The 12,629-nt window shown below is 37.6% G+C and overlaps 1 long non-coding RNA gene across 1 annotated transcript; it reads right to left on the reverse strand.

Moving 5' to 3' along the window:
- Positions 1-3,940: 3,940 nt before the first annotated feature.
- On the reverse strand, positions 3,941-10,353 carry LOC148691026 (uncharacterized). The gene is made up of 2 exons (XR_015956761.1): positions 4,298-10,353; positions 3,941-4,008 (listed from the first exon to the last, which is right to left on the reverse strand). It is a non-coding gene; the product is annotated as an uncharacterized LOC148691026 (long non-coding RNA).
- Between the last annotated feature and the right edge of the window lie 2,276 nt (positions 10,354-12,629).

Consider the following 12,629-nt stretch of genomic DNA (forward strand, 5'->3'; position numbering starts at 1 on the left):
AAACCCATATAAAAGCCCTGCAAAGAGCTTCATCTTATTTTTGGGTCCAAGCCCTTCCTTTCATTGCAGATGTGCCCATTTGAAAATTATTGAAAAAATTAAAGGAATCATTATTGGAATAGGTAAGAGAATAGAATGTGAAGAATTGAAATAAAATGAAGTAAGATAGGATGAAATGGTGAAAAGTATGTGAAAAATGGTGTACGAATGACTTAGTATTTATAGGAAAAAAAATTAGAAATTTTTTTTTAATTCGTCAAAAAAAAAATTAAAATTCCAACGGTAACCTAACGGCAGCATGATGTTAGCTAGCTGTTGCTAACTAACGCTAGGTAGCTGTGTGGCATTCAAATTGGATGAGCAAGAGGGTTGGCAAAATGTCAAGCTTGACATTCTGGCACTAGAGGACTGGGTTATAAGGCTGGTGGGCTAGCTGCTCTTGGCTAGCCCTTTGGCGTGTCAAAACGAACTATTTTTAGCCCTATAACCTTTTGACCAAATCGGTTGGAAATAGCCGAAGTTAGCATTCAGCAACCTTTGCTCAGTCAGCTGGGTGTACGGAAGTTCCAAGTTTGAAATAAGAGGACTCGAAATGCGTCGAGTATGGGTCTAACGTCAAAGGGTAATAAAAATTAAAAGGTTAAACTCTGTTTACTATCCTAAAGTTTTATGGTTTTCAACATTTAGTATATCAAGTTTTTTGTCGTCCCAAAGTCATACCTAAAGTGTAAATTTTGGGACAGTCTTATACATTCGTTAGTCAAACTGTTAAGTCTCCCATTAACTGTGATGTGGCGGCCATATGAACAATGATTGAGCGCCACGTGTCATCCATGTGGAAATTAAAACATAATTTATTTTATAAAATAAAATAAAAAATTTATATATTTAAAAAAAATATATATTTTTTCATCTTCCCTAAATCCCACCCGTGCCTACCCTCCCATCACCCACACATCTTCTACCTCCTTCAACCCTCTCATTTCCTTCTTCCCTCTGCAACCCGCACCTTCTTCCCCAAATCCCACCTGTGCCCACCCTCCCACCTTCCCTTCTCTTCCTCCGCACCCAGTGTTCTCCCTACCTTTTCAACTCTGCACATTCGCCATCTTCCTCCTCCCTCCTCCACACCCAGTGCTTCCCCCTCCCTCTTCAACTCCTGCACTTTCATTCTATTCTCACCATCACAAAACTATAAATAAATAAAAAAACCACATCCCAAACCATCAAAAATTAGAAACCCACGAAATTCAACATCATCAAATTGAAAACCGATGGTGAAAAATCTGGTACAGGTCAACCCAGATATGGGTTTGGTGTTGGATCACGATGAGTTCACTCCCCTGCATCTGGGTGTGATCAAGAAGCGAGTTGCGGTAGTGGTCGAGTCACACCGGCAGCGACTCGGATTTTGACTCAGGGAGGCGAGAGTGGGGTTGCACTTGTGTGTGAAGCTTCACAGGCTGAAGATGTTGACGGTTTTGGTGGAATATACAGGGATAGGGAATTGAAGGTGGGTGTGCAGAGGAGATAAAGGGAAGGAGGGGATTAGGGGTTGAGGTAGGAGTGGTGCGAGAGAAAGAGTGTTGGGGGGTGAGAGAATGGGTGGGTGATGGGAGGGTTGAAGGGTGGGCACGGAAAAAAAATCATATATAAATACTAAAAAATACATGTTGCCGTCAGGGTTTGAACCATTTCCCTGCGGGTTGGGGTTGGTTGTTGCAAGCCAACTTGACTGTAGGTTTTGTGTTGTTATAATTGTACCAGTAATTTATTTATAGGTTTCTTATGTTTAATGCTTTATAAAATTTCTTAACTTTACAAACCCTAGCCGTCTCACTCCCATTTCATTTCAAATCTCAAACACCTCTCTGTTCCGTCTGCTGCTTCCTCTTTGCCTTTGTTTCTCTCTCTCTCTCTCCCTCCTTCTCCCTCTCATTTCTCTCTTCCTCCAAATCACTCTCTCTCCAGTCTTCTCATGTCCTCCTCGCGGATTCCTTCTTCCAAATCATGATTTTCCCTCGCCCTTTTCGAGATCTGACGAAAAGAGGAATTGAAAGAGCTTGCGACGATCATGGCGATATCACTGCAACAAAGGTTGTGGTTTTATTTATTTGTCAGTTCATGGGTTTTTAATTGTAGGGTTACCTATTTGAAATTTATGTAATTTAAGGTGAAAATGTTTGTATTTTTCTCTAAATATGTTTTGGAATTTTCTAGATCTATTGTGGACTTGACTATGAATTTGAATGTGGGCACTGGGCATGCGCTATTGAAGTCCGATTATGGTATTTAGAAGAACCGAGTTGCTTCTTTTTTTTCGATTTGCATCGATCAATTAATTTGTTGAGTTATTTCATGATTTTGTAAATTTTAAAGTTTTTGAATTTTGAATTCTAGCGATGTACATTTCCTTGAAGAATATATGTTTATGTATTTGCTTAACTTTTGAAAATTTGAATTCATTCTGCTTGATCACAAGTAGTTGAATTACTTGAATATATTCAGGATTTTGAGGCTCTCAATTCTCTAATATATGAGAATTGGGAGGTTGATAGGTAGGTTCCTTCCATTTACATCATTTAAAAATAAAAATAAAAATAAAAACCAAAAAAAACCAAAACCGAAACCAAAAAAAATCAAACTGAAAAAAAACCGAAAAAAATGAACCGAACCGAAATTTTGGTTCGGTTTCGGTTTTGGCAAAAAATCGAACCGTTTTGAACTGAACCCAGCCCTACCAGTGAGCTCCCAAAAGGCCTCGTGCTAGGTAGGGATGAGAATATACATTTAAGGATCACTCCCCTAGGCGATGTGGGATGTTACAATCCACCCCCCTTTGAGGCCCGACGTCCTCATGGGCACACACGCGACCAGAGTTAGGCTCTGATACCAAATTGTCACATCCCGGCCTTGGGCGGATCACCTCCCGCCCCCACTCCACCACTGTAGCACGAAATTGTCTGTTTTGTGCTTACCATTCCTCACGGTTTTGTTTTTGGGAACTCACGAGCAACTTCCTAGTGGGTCACCCATCATGAGATTGCTCTAGCCCCCTTTTCTCTTAACTTCGGAGTTCCTAAGGAACCCGAAGCCAGTGAGCTCCCAAAAGGCCTCATGCTAGGTAGAGATGGGAATATACATATAAGGATTACTCTCCTGGCCGATGTGGGATGTTACAGAAGCCCTTCCTATTTAATTACAGCCAAATTATCCCCTTATTTTGCCTAAATGGAATCTGATTCAATTTTAACTTTGGACTGAAGGTTAAGGAACTATCAAGAAATTATAGGAGGAAAATTCTCTACCCTTCTAATCTCTCTATCCTTCCATCCCCTCCTATTTGAACGATCACGGTTAAGCCACGTCAACATCTTATATTGATTTTTTTATAGAGATAATAAGACAAAAAAACAATGTGTGAGAAAAGGGGATGGAAGATGATGAAAATATATGGGTAGTAGAATCCTCCTTCGAAATCATAAACACGAAAGGCGTGGAAATATTTAGCTTATCACTTATTTGTTTCTTTGAAATAATGATACAATGTAAAAAATAAATTCATTAAACTCGTCATCCAAAAGATTTCAAACTATTACATTTCACTTACAAATATAAAATGACTAAATCGCCTTTGGTGAAAATGTTTTTAAAACCAATTTTTAGTACAAATCTAATAATTTCACCACAAACGCATTTTAAAAATATTTTCAAACGATCCTTATAAATTTAGTAGAAAACATCCACGTTCGATCCCCTTGCCCACCTATATTCCCATTTCCTACTTATGGGGGAAGGGTCAATTGCTGATATTTTAATGTTTTGATATTCTCATCAACTTATTCTCCCTATCTTAGGTACTGGTACTGTACTATCTTCCTATCTAAGTACTGGATCGATACTAAAGTGCTTTAAAAAAAATGGGTAAAAAAAAAAAACCTAAGCTTAAAAAGATATTTGATAAATATTTAAAAAATAACTTATTTTCACAATTTTGAATAAAAAAACCTGAAAATATGAAGCAACAATTTTCACAATACAGCAGAATCAAGACTTTTTTTCAAAACACAGCAATACCGAACCAGCCCTAAACTGAATCCCGAACTGCTGCCGGCGTGAGTTGCTAGAAAATATTTGGGCCAACATGTTTGCGCAGTTACTCCTTTGGATCAAATTGTTACCGAAGAAAGTAAAAGCGTGTACAAGATCTTGCAAGCCCAAAATAATAAACGGGCCAAAATATAGGCGGCCATAACCGAAAGAGAACACACTCATCAATCACATCATCTGTATAAACTTGCAAAAGCGAGCATTACAGAAACTAGGAATTTTTTAACATCTCATTGACTCTTAATGTTCACTAAGAAAACCAGTTTACTTCTTATGAGCAGCACCAGTTTACTTCTTCATTTATCTTCTATCGCCGTCATAGTTGACGTTGATGTTTTCTTCCTCCAAGGCCATCATGCTTTCAGTGTGCCAGGGGTGCCGATGCTTTTATTCCCCCAACGGCCTACAGACGCTTTAGCTCTCTCCGGTTTGCACAGGATGCTGAAACAGGTTTTCCAGCGCAGTACACAAACAGATGCATTATACACCCTACAAGTTCCACATCACTTGTTAATGCAACAAAGAGCAATGCAAGGACGCAAGGATTCGAACCTTGATCTTCTCAGGTACACCTTGTAACTTTTACAAATTACAAGCTCTGAGCGCTCTACCATTTTGAGCTACATCCCTCTAACCTAACCTAACCTAACAACAAATGCACACACAGCAGAGTAAAGAAACGAATCAAACAATTTGTTATTCACGTTTTTTCTTTTTTGCATGTTATCCATGTTATCCAAGACATACGAGACAAAACAAATCATGCAGCTAAACCTATTCAGGCAGTACACAAACTTGATCAGTGAAAATCTTCCAAACAACAACATAAAGAGTAGCAATAAGAACAACTAATGCAGATCTCATTTATATCAAACGATCAAATGATGCATGACGGAAAACAATGTTAAAAACAAACAACAAAATCCAGTTCAAGAGAAATGTATTAGAACACGAAATAAAACAGAGTGCTTTTGACATAAAATATATCATGATGTAGCCAAATATCATGCATGTCATTTAGCATTCCTTCATTCCCTTATGTGCTTTGACCTTATTTTAGCTTTATAGTCCAATTCAATGTCTTTAGACGCCAATTGCAGACACCCATCAATTCACTGTAAATTATTGATGCACTTCATGCGGCTCCTTTCAGAGTCAACCCACAATTAAGAATATTAATCACTTTGATTAGTTAAAATGTTAATCCAGGAACACTATTTTCATCCCTATCTTCACGTTGCACATACAAAATGACAAAGACATTTACATTACTTTTTGAAATACAAACTGCACAGCTACAACGTCAACAATAGACCAGATATAAAGCCGAATTGGATAGTGATTACATTAACACTGCCAAACTTCAATGCAAAAGGAAAAGACGACTTTCATACCACTTCTATTTCCATCATCCAACTTTGAATCAAGTAAGACATCACCTTACATCTGCATAAGTAATGCCACCACCAACAATAAAGTACATACAGGAAATATAAGACATTATCAATGACATTATCTATAGAAAACAACCGTACTCCACGACATCTTCAAAGAGCAGTTCCATCAACATGATTATGACACACTGCACTCATTCACGAAAAGAAAAATCCATACTGCATGATCATACCCCAAACATTACTGCCAGATAGTTCGCATGTTAAACAACAACTCTATGAGTTTCTAGCAAGGGCCCTCTGCAGGAATGCATCCACATAGCTGCCAGACGTATGAACTCTTACAAGATAATAAATAAAACGATAACTTGATAAGCCAGAAAGCATGAACCTCTTAATTTGCCTTAAACTCCCAAAAGAATTCTGGCTGGCCTAAGTAGAAGACATTGAGTCAGCCCCAACCCCAAACTCCATGATACTTAATATTATTCAGCACAAGGCCACTGCAAGAAAACATAGTTGTTGAAACAAAACCAAAATTCACGACAGTTGATGTAACAAAACCAGAATCCATGATTTCGGTCCATGTGTAGTGCCATCTTTAGAAGCGGACCATACTCCTCTAGGATCCAATGAAATAAGGCTCCACCCAATCACTGCATACATTTAGAATCACATCTTACAGCGCTTTAAAGAAAAAACTAATCACAAGAAAAGAAGCATCATACTCCCTCTTGAAATCAAACCACAGGAGGGTAATTGAGAAGACAACTGCATCTGAAATGAAAATGCTGGATCTTATCCAAGGAAAATTCCTTAATTTTAAATAGCCAAACAAACTTCAGCATCTGTCAAATAGTAGTGAATCCCATCATTCGTACATCAGGCTGCAGTATTTGAACATAAACCAAGCCAAGATGCGTAAAACCAGAGCCAGAAAACAATGAAGCCAAGAAGCGTAAGCCAAAGACAGTCTTTCTATGAAAACAGTGAAGGATAACAGATGAATAGCAAACCAAATGTGAGGACGGTTCCATAAAGTAGACATACGAAAGACTCCAAGCTAAAAAATTCTGCACGGTAAACAATCCCCAAGCAATACGAAATCAAATCATAAGCCCAGAACCCAAACCCCTTCAAAAAGCAGTATGCTCCCCTTCAACAAAGTTGAACCCAGACAGAAGTTGGGATGTCTCTGCATACAAAAAGTACTCTCAAACATAGAGCAACTTTATAAACTAATAAAAGAAAATAAAATCATAAAGATCTCATAAGAACAACAACTTAGAATAGAAAAAAAGGCCAAAGAGTATCTGACTCCATCCTAAAAGCAGGCAGCTCTGTTTTTCATTCAACTGAGTGAGACAAAAAGAGTTTGGCATCTGCAATAGAACAGTGACTGTATAATGGTTCAGCATCTCAAAAACCAAAAACAAATTCATAAGACAGGAACTATGGAAATCCCCCCTTTCAGAAGCAGCCCACTCTCCTTCACTAAACTTGCACAACACATACAAACTAATGTCGGGATGTGTCAGCATAGAAAAAACATTGCTCAAGCAACTGAAGCCAAGCAAAGAAAAGAAGACAGTAACAAAAGACCTCAAAAGACCCCCTCTTAAAAGTCGACTGCTCCCCTTTAATGAGTTTGACTCGATCCGAAATAGAAAGGCATCTGCACAAATAACTGCTCAAACAATTTCGCAAAGCTCTAAGAAATACGAGATCAAGAAATAGACCAAGAAGTAGTAACCCCTCTTTAAAAACAGGCAGACCGTTGTCATCCGACACTCTTGAGACTTCATAAACAGGCCATTTTGAAATCGATCTGCAAAAAACATTGTTCCAATAATTGTTCCAGATCTCAACCAGGAGTTCGATATTATATCAAAAAGCCCCTCAGACTGCCCTCCTTCCTTTGCTTGCCATATACAGATGATGGATAGAATGTGTCTGCGTACAGAAACAATGCTCAACCCATGACGCAATGTTGGATACAACATCTAAGAATGGACATTTAAAAGATAAAGGAAATCCCCCTTAAAAGCACCCCTTTCTCCTTGAACAAAGTGAGACTTCATATCCAACCTTGATTTAAAATGCATCTGCAAAGAATATTGCCCAAATAATGGTCGACATTTCAAAAGCTCTCTAAGAATAGGAGATGAAAACATAAACCAAGAACCACCGAACCCCATTCAGAAGCAGATAGCACATCTTTCTTTGACCGAGTCAGACGTCATAACCAGCAAATTTTGGGATGCATCTGATAGGAAACATTGATCGTTGATCAAATAATACTACAAGATAACATAAACCCAAGAAATAAGAATTTAAATCATAATCCAATAACTAATCAAACCCCCTCTTGGAAGCAGCTTGTTCTACTACAAAGTTGGACCTCATTTACAGACGAGTTGGAAAGTGTCTGCATACAAAGACATTACTCAAATAGTAGCACAAAACCATACTCTAGGATAAGAAAACAAAAACATACGACAACAGAACCCCCGTGAATATTCACTGTTCTCCTTTAATGAGGAAGGACTCCAAAAACAAGTCGCTTCAACGTATCTACAAACAAACAATAGGGTAGGCACAAATTGCTCAAATATAGAACCAAACAAAGCCCAAGAATAGAAAGCTAAATCAGAAGCAAGAAGAAAGCACTTGAACCCCCAACTAAAACCAGCGCATTGTCCTTCAAACGTGAGATTCCATGAACAAAAAACATACCATCTGCAGAAAAATCATTGTCAAAAATGGTGCCAGATGGTAAAAGCTTTTAAAAAAGAAGATGATAACGCATGAGCCAAGAAACACCAAACCCTCCTCTTATACAATCATGCAGCCCTTTTTCCTTTGACTGAGTGTAAACAAGAAAATTTTAGGATGCATCTGATAAAAACAGTGATCTTTGATCAAATAATGATTCCAGATGGCATAAATCTCAAGAAATAAGAAATTAAACAAGTCAAGAACCACCCAAACCCACTGTACGAAGCTGTTTCCTTCAACAAGGTAAGAATGTGTCTGCATACAGAAGCGTTTTATTCTCAGACAACGTAGAAAAATATTTACTCAAAAACAAATTAACAGGATTATAAGACAAGAGAACCCCCTCTTAGATATCGGCATGCACTTCTCTCAACTGCGACTCCTAAACACACTTAAGACATCAGCATACAGAGAAGTGGAAAGCTGTCTGCATGAATGAACTTACTCAAATATATCACCATACATATACATATATATATATATTAAGACATAAATTGGAGCAATCCATTTTCTTTAAACTACCAGTCAATTTAAATTTGATCCGTAAAACATTGTTCATAAGCCAATAAATAAATAAACGTGAAAAAAGAAGCACCAAACCCATTTTGAGCAACAATCTTACTCCTAAAAGACGCAATAATCAACAAAGACGTTACAGACTGGAACGAGCACAAAGATACTTCTATAAACCAAATTGCATTGAAGAACAAAAACAAAGGCAGATTGACCAAAACAAGGAACCTTGTACCACTGAGGACTTTTAAAGGAAGGACATAGAAATCCATAATAAAGGACATTTAACAGAAACAATAAACCAAGAAGGGTTAAAGGAAGGACAAGGGAATTAGGATGCATCTGCATAAGAAAATGCCAAAGAAATAGCAGACCTTGAGAACAAAAAACGGAATCTGAAAGAAGACTACAAGCAAGAAGGTTGATAATACCATACGCGTTCCAAGTTTACTGAATTTATTCTGTCAATAGAAGGGTTAAACAAGAGGAAAAACATAATATGATTTTAAACAAAAATTTACGAGTTCAGATTTTTTTTTAAAATTTAAATGGCATATGATCCGACCTCAAACCCATCAAAATATTAGTCGAGTAAGATACCTAACCCTCCTGCCTAAAACCATCGATGCTGATTCAATCTGGTAAACAGGGCCTGCAAATTAACAACGTCGTTCCACATGTTCAAAAGGATGGGGATCGAAATTTCTAAGTTATTATGAACTTTTGGAAGAAAGAAAAATGGAAGAGGTAACCCCCAACGTATAAGGTAAATTTAATGATCTTCCGCTCTTCCGCTCCGAATCAAAACCCTAGGGACACAAAATCTGGTAAACAGGGCCTGAAAATTAACAACAACGTTCCACTTATGCCAAAGGATGGGGATCGAATTTCTAAATTATTATGTTATAAACTTCAGAAAGAAAGAAAACGGAAGAGGTAACCGATGTGGTGCAAACGCATAGGTAAAATTGATGATCTTTCCCTCCGAATCGAAACCATAGCTAAACCAATTACTGGATCCGGACCGCCTGGGACAAGAAATCAAAAAACCGCAAAAGCAGATCAAGAAGATAAAACGAGACCTCAATCCAACAAATTGGAAATCATACCAACATCACAAAATCTTGTCCGGGAGACCGGGATCGGTATAAAAATCCCAAATATTCACAAGCTTCAAACGTATTAACTTGGTAGAAAAAAGGCCATCGCCAACAATCCAGCCAAACCCTAAAAACACACCAATAACACTACAACGCAGAATTAATCAATCCCAAGAAGTCGAAACCCGGAGAATTTAAATATTTAAAGGGAATTCAACCTTCTAACATCGTCAGACGACTGGGATCGAAAAATTTTAACCTGGAAAGAGAAAACGTCATCGCCAAGAATCCAGCCAAACCTTAAAATCACACCCATAACGAAACGCAATCCCATAAAAATCAACAAACCCAAACGGAAGAATCGAGCGGAAATCGAAATCTAAAAACAGAGACTTCACACAAGCACAGAGCGATGAAACCTGATCGCCGACGCTACACCGCTCAAGGGCGCCATCCGAACAGGTGAGATGGGAGGATGCCTGAGGGGGCATTTATAGGTATAGTGAGTGAATACCAACGGCTGAGATTAAACAGTGGTGGAAACAATGGACGGAGGATATTTAAGGTAGAAAGGGTAAGTGATTAGCTGTCAACACGGTTTCGCTTAAGTCGGTTATTTACGACTTGAAACCAACGCAACTTTTCTTATTTTTAAAAATATTTATTGATTTTTTCCCAAAATATATAGTAATAATGTCCTTTTGTGGTGAGGTTCATGTTGGGTTGGACTATGACTCCCTCCTACACGTTTTTTCAGTTGTCATTGCTACACGTTATTATTATGGCCGCGCATTTTTTCAGGACCAAAACTTTGGTAGGTTTGATCATTTTTATTTTACCAATAATGGTAAGAATAGTGTTTATATGTAATAAATATATTGGTATTAATATATATATTGGTAGGGATCAAATCTGCACGAAAATGCATACACATACCTACTCAGATAAGTGTAGTCTGGAAAGTTTATCAAGAGAAATAATCTGGACATAGTGGCTAAGGATGAAGAGGAATCGGATCCCCTCCGAACCTAAATAAACTGAGTCTAGGATCAAATGATCCGTACAGTTGAAAATTGATTAAACGGCTACAATTATTATAACTTTTAGAGGACCCCCTTATTATAACCATTTGATCAAATTTTAACAGTCCGGATTCTTTACTCAGGAAGCTCATATTATTTGGGTCCGAAGGAGATTCGGTTCGGATGAAGAAACTTTCTCTTTTCTTTTGTGGGAAGGAAGAAGAAACTAGAACATGAAAAAGGACAAAAATCATTGTAAACCGGGCTGCTCAACAACCCGGATCCGATCAATTTTGTTGCCTGAAAAAGTGATTTTATGAGCTCACTGGGCCGCAAGTATGAGACTTATAAAACAGTGAAAACAATAAGCTAAACCAAATCCCAAATGTACTTACACATTCATGTCGTGTTTGTGTTTACAGGATCAGAATCCTCTCCCAACCTCCTAAGCTCGGGAGAGAATCCTAATCCGTGTTTAAATTGATCAACACGTAAAATGATAATATTAAAATACACCATTTTAATTTGAATTGGTTTTCAAAATGAGTTATAAAGTTCACATTGTCCGCTTTCTTGTCCCTATAATGCTCACTAGTATGTAGGCTTCATAACTACCACCGTCATCCATGTCCCCCCTTTCAGGTGCTTAATCTAAGTTTTGGGGATAAATGGGGTTTTGGGAGGGTTCTAGCCTTCTAGGGTGCCTTGAGTAGTTAATCTTCTATGTTTAATTTTGTTTAGTATGTTGTAATTTTTTGCTCTTTTAATAATGATTAGAAGAGTTATTAGCTTTGTAATGTTTGGTCTATCGTTTGGCCGAGCGAATAAGTCAACTTCAAAGTGGATTTGTTGTGCAAATAGTTCGTTATGACCCATGGGCACTTGCCTCTGTTCCTCAGATGCAATTTGATCCTTCTACGGTCAAATCTCAATATGTGGAAAGCCTTCGATCCCTTCCTTACGAAAACATCAATTTTTATTTGGGTAAAGACAATATCTCTTTGTTCTTCGTACTATTGATTGTATTTCTGATTCCTATTTGCATTTCAGTGGAACTTTCTCGTATTGGAGCTTTTGAAAGTGTATTAATTCATATTTTTTGCCTCTGAATATCTAAATCTCAATTAAATTGCGAGTTTTTTTGCACAGCAACTCTTGCTAAAAATAATTGCATAAATGAATTGGTAAGCAAGCTACCTTCAACATCGTTAAAATCCCTATCAATAATACTATAATAGGATGGAATAGCGGAAATATACCACACCAATTCATTATGCATGAATGATGAGATACCAATAGATAAAGAGCCAATTTCAAGATTTAATGGAGGGTCCATCTTTTACGAGGATCATCAAAATAAATAAGAACACTATTTCTACGAAAAATATAAATATCACCAGGCGACGAAGTTTTCTCTTGTTCTTAAATCAGTAAGCTTTGTCGCCTGGTGATATTCGTAATAGAAGAGTCATGTCGATACGTCTGGGCTTGTTTGGAGAGATCGTCACAAATAATTCAAGTGTGTTGTTCACGTTACATAAAATATTCAGGGACATCAACAATGCAGTTCATCCAACTGAGTCGTTTTTTCATGAAAATTGCTGTACAAAAATTAAAGAGCATTTAAAACAAAAATTAACCACGGTTAATATAAGACAGCTGGCAAACTACTAGGAGGGAGGTGAGCATCCACCAGAAACATGGAGTAAATT

This window comes from Pyrus communis, chromosome 15 (assembly GCF_041283825.1).
Source record: "Pyrus communis isolate YQ-2024b chromosome 15, ASM4128382v1, whole genome shotgun sequence".
Lineage (NCBI taxonomy): Eukaryota > Viridiplantae > Streptophyta > Magnoliopsida > Rosales > Rosaceae > Pyrus > Pyrus communis.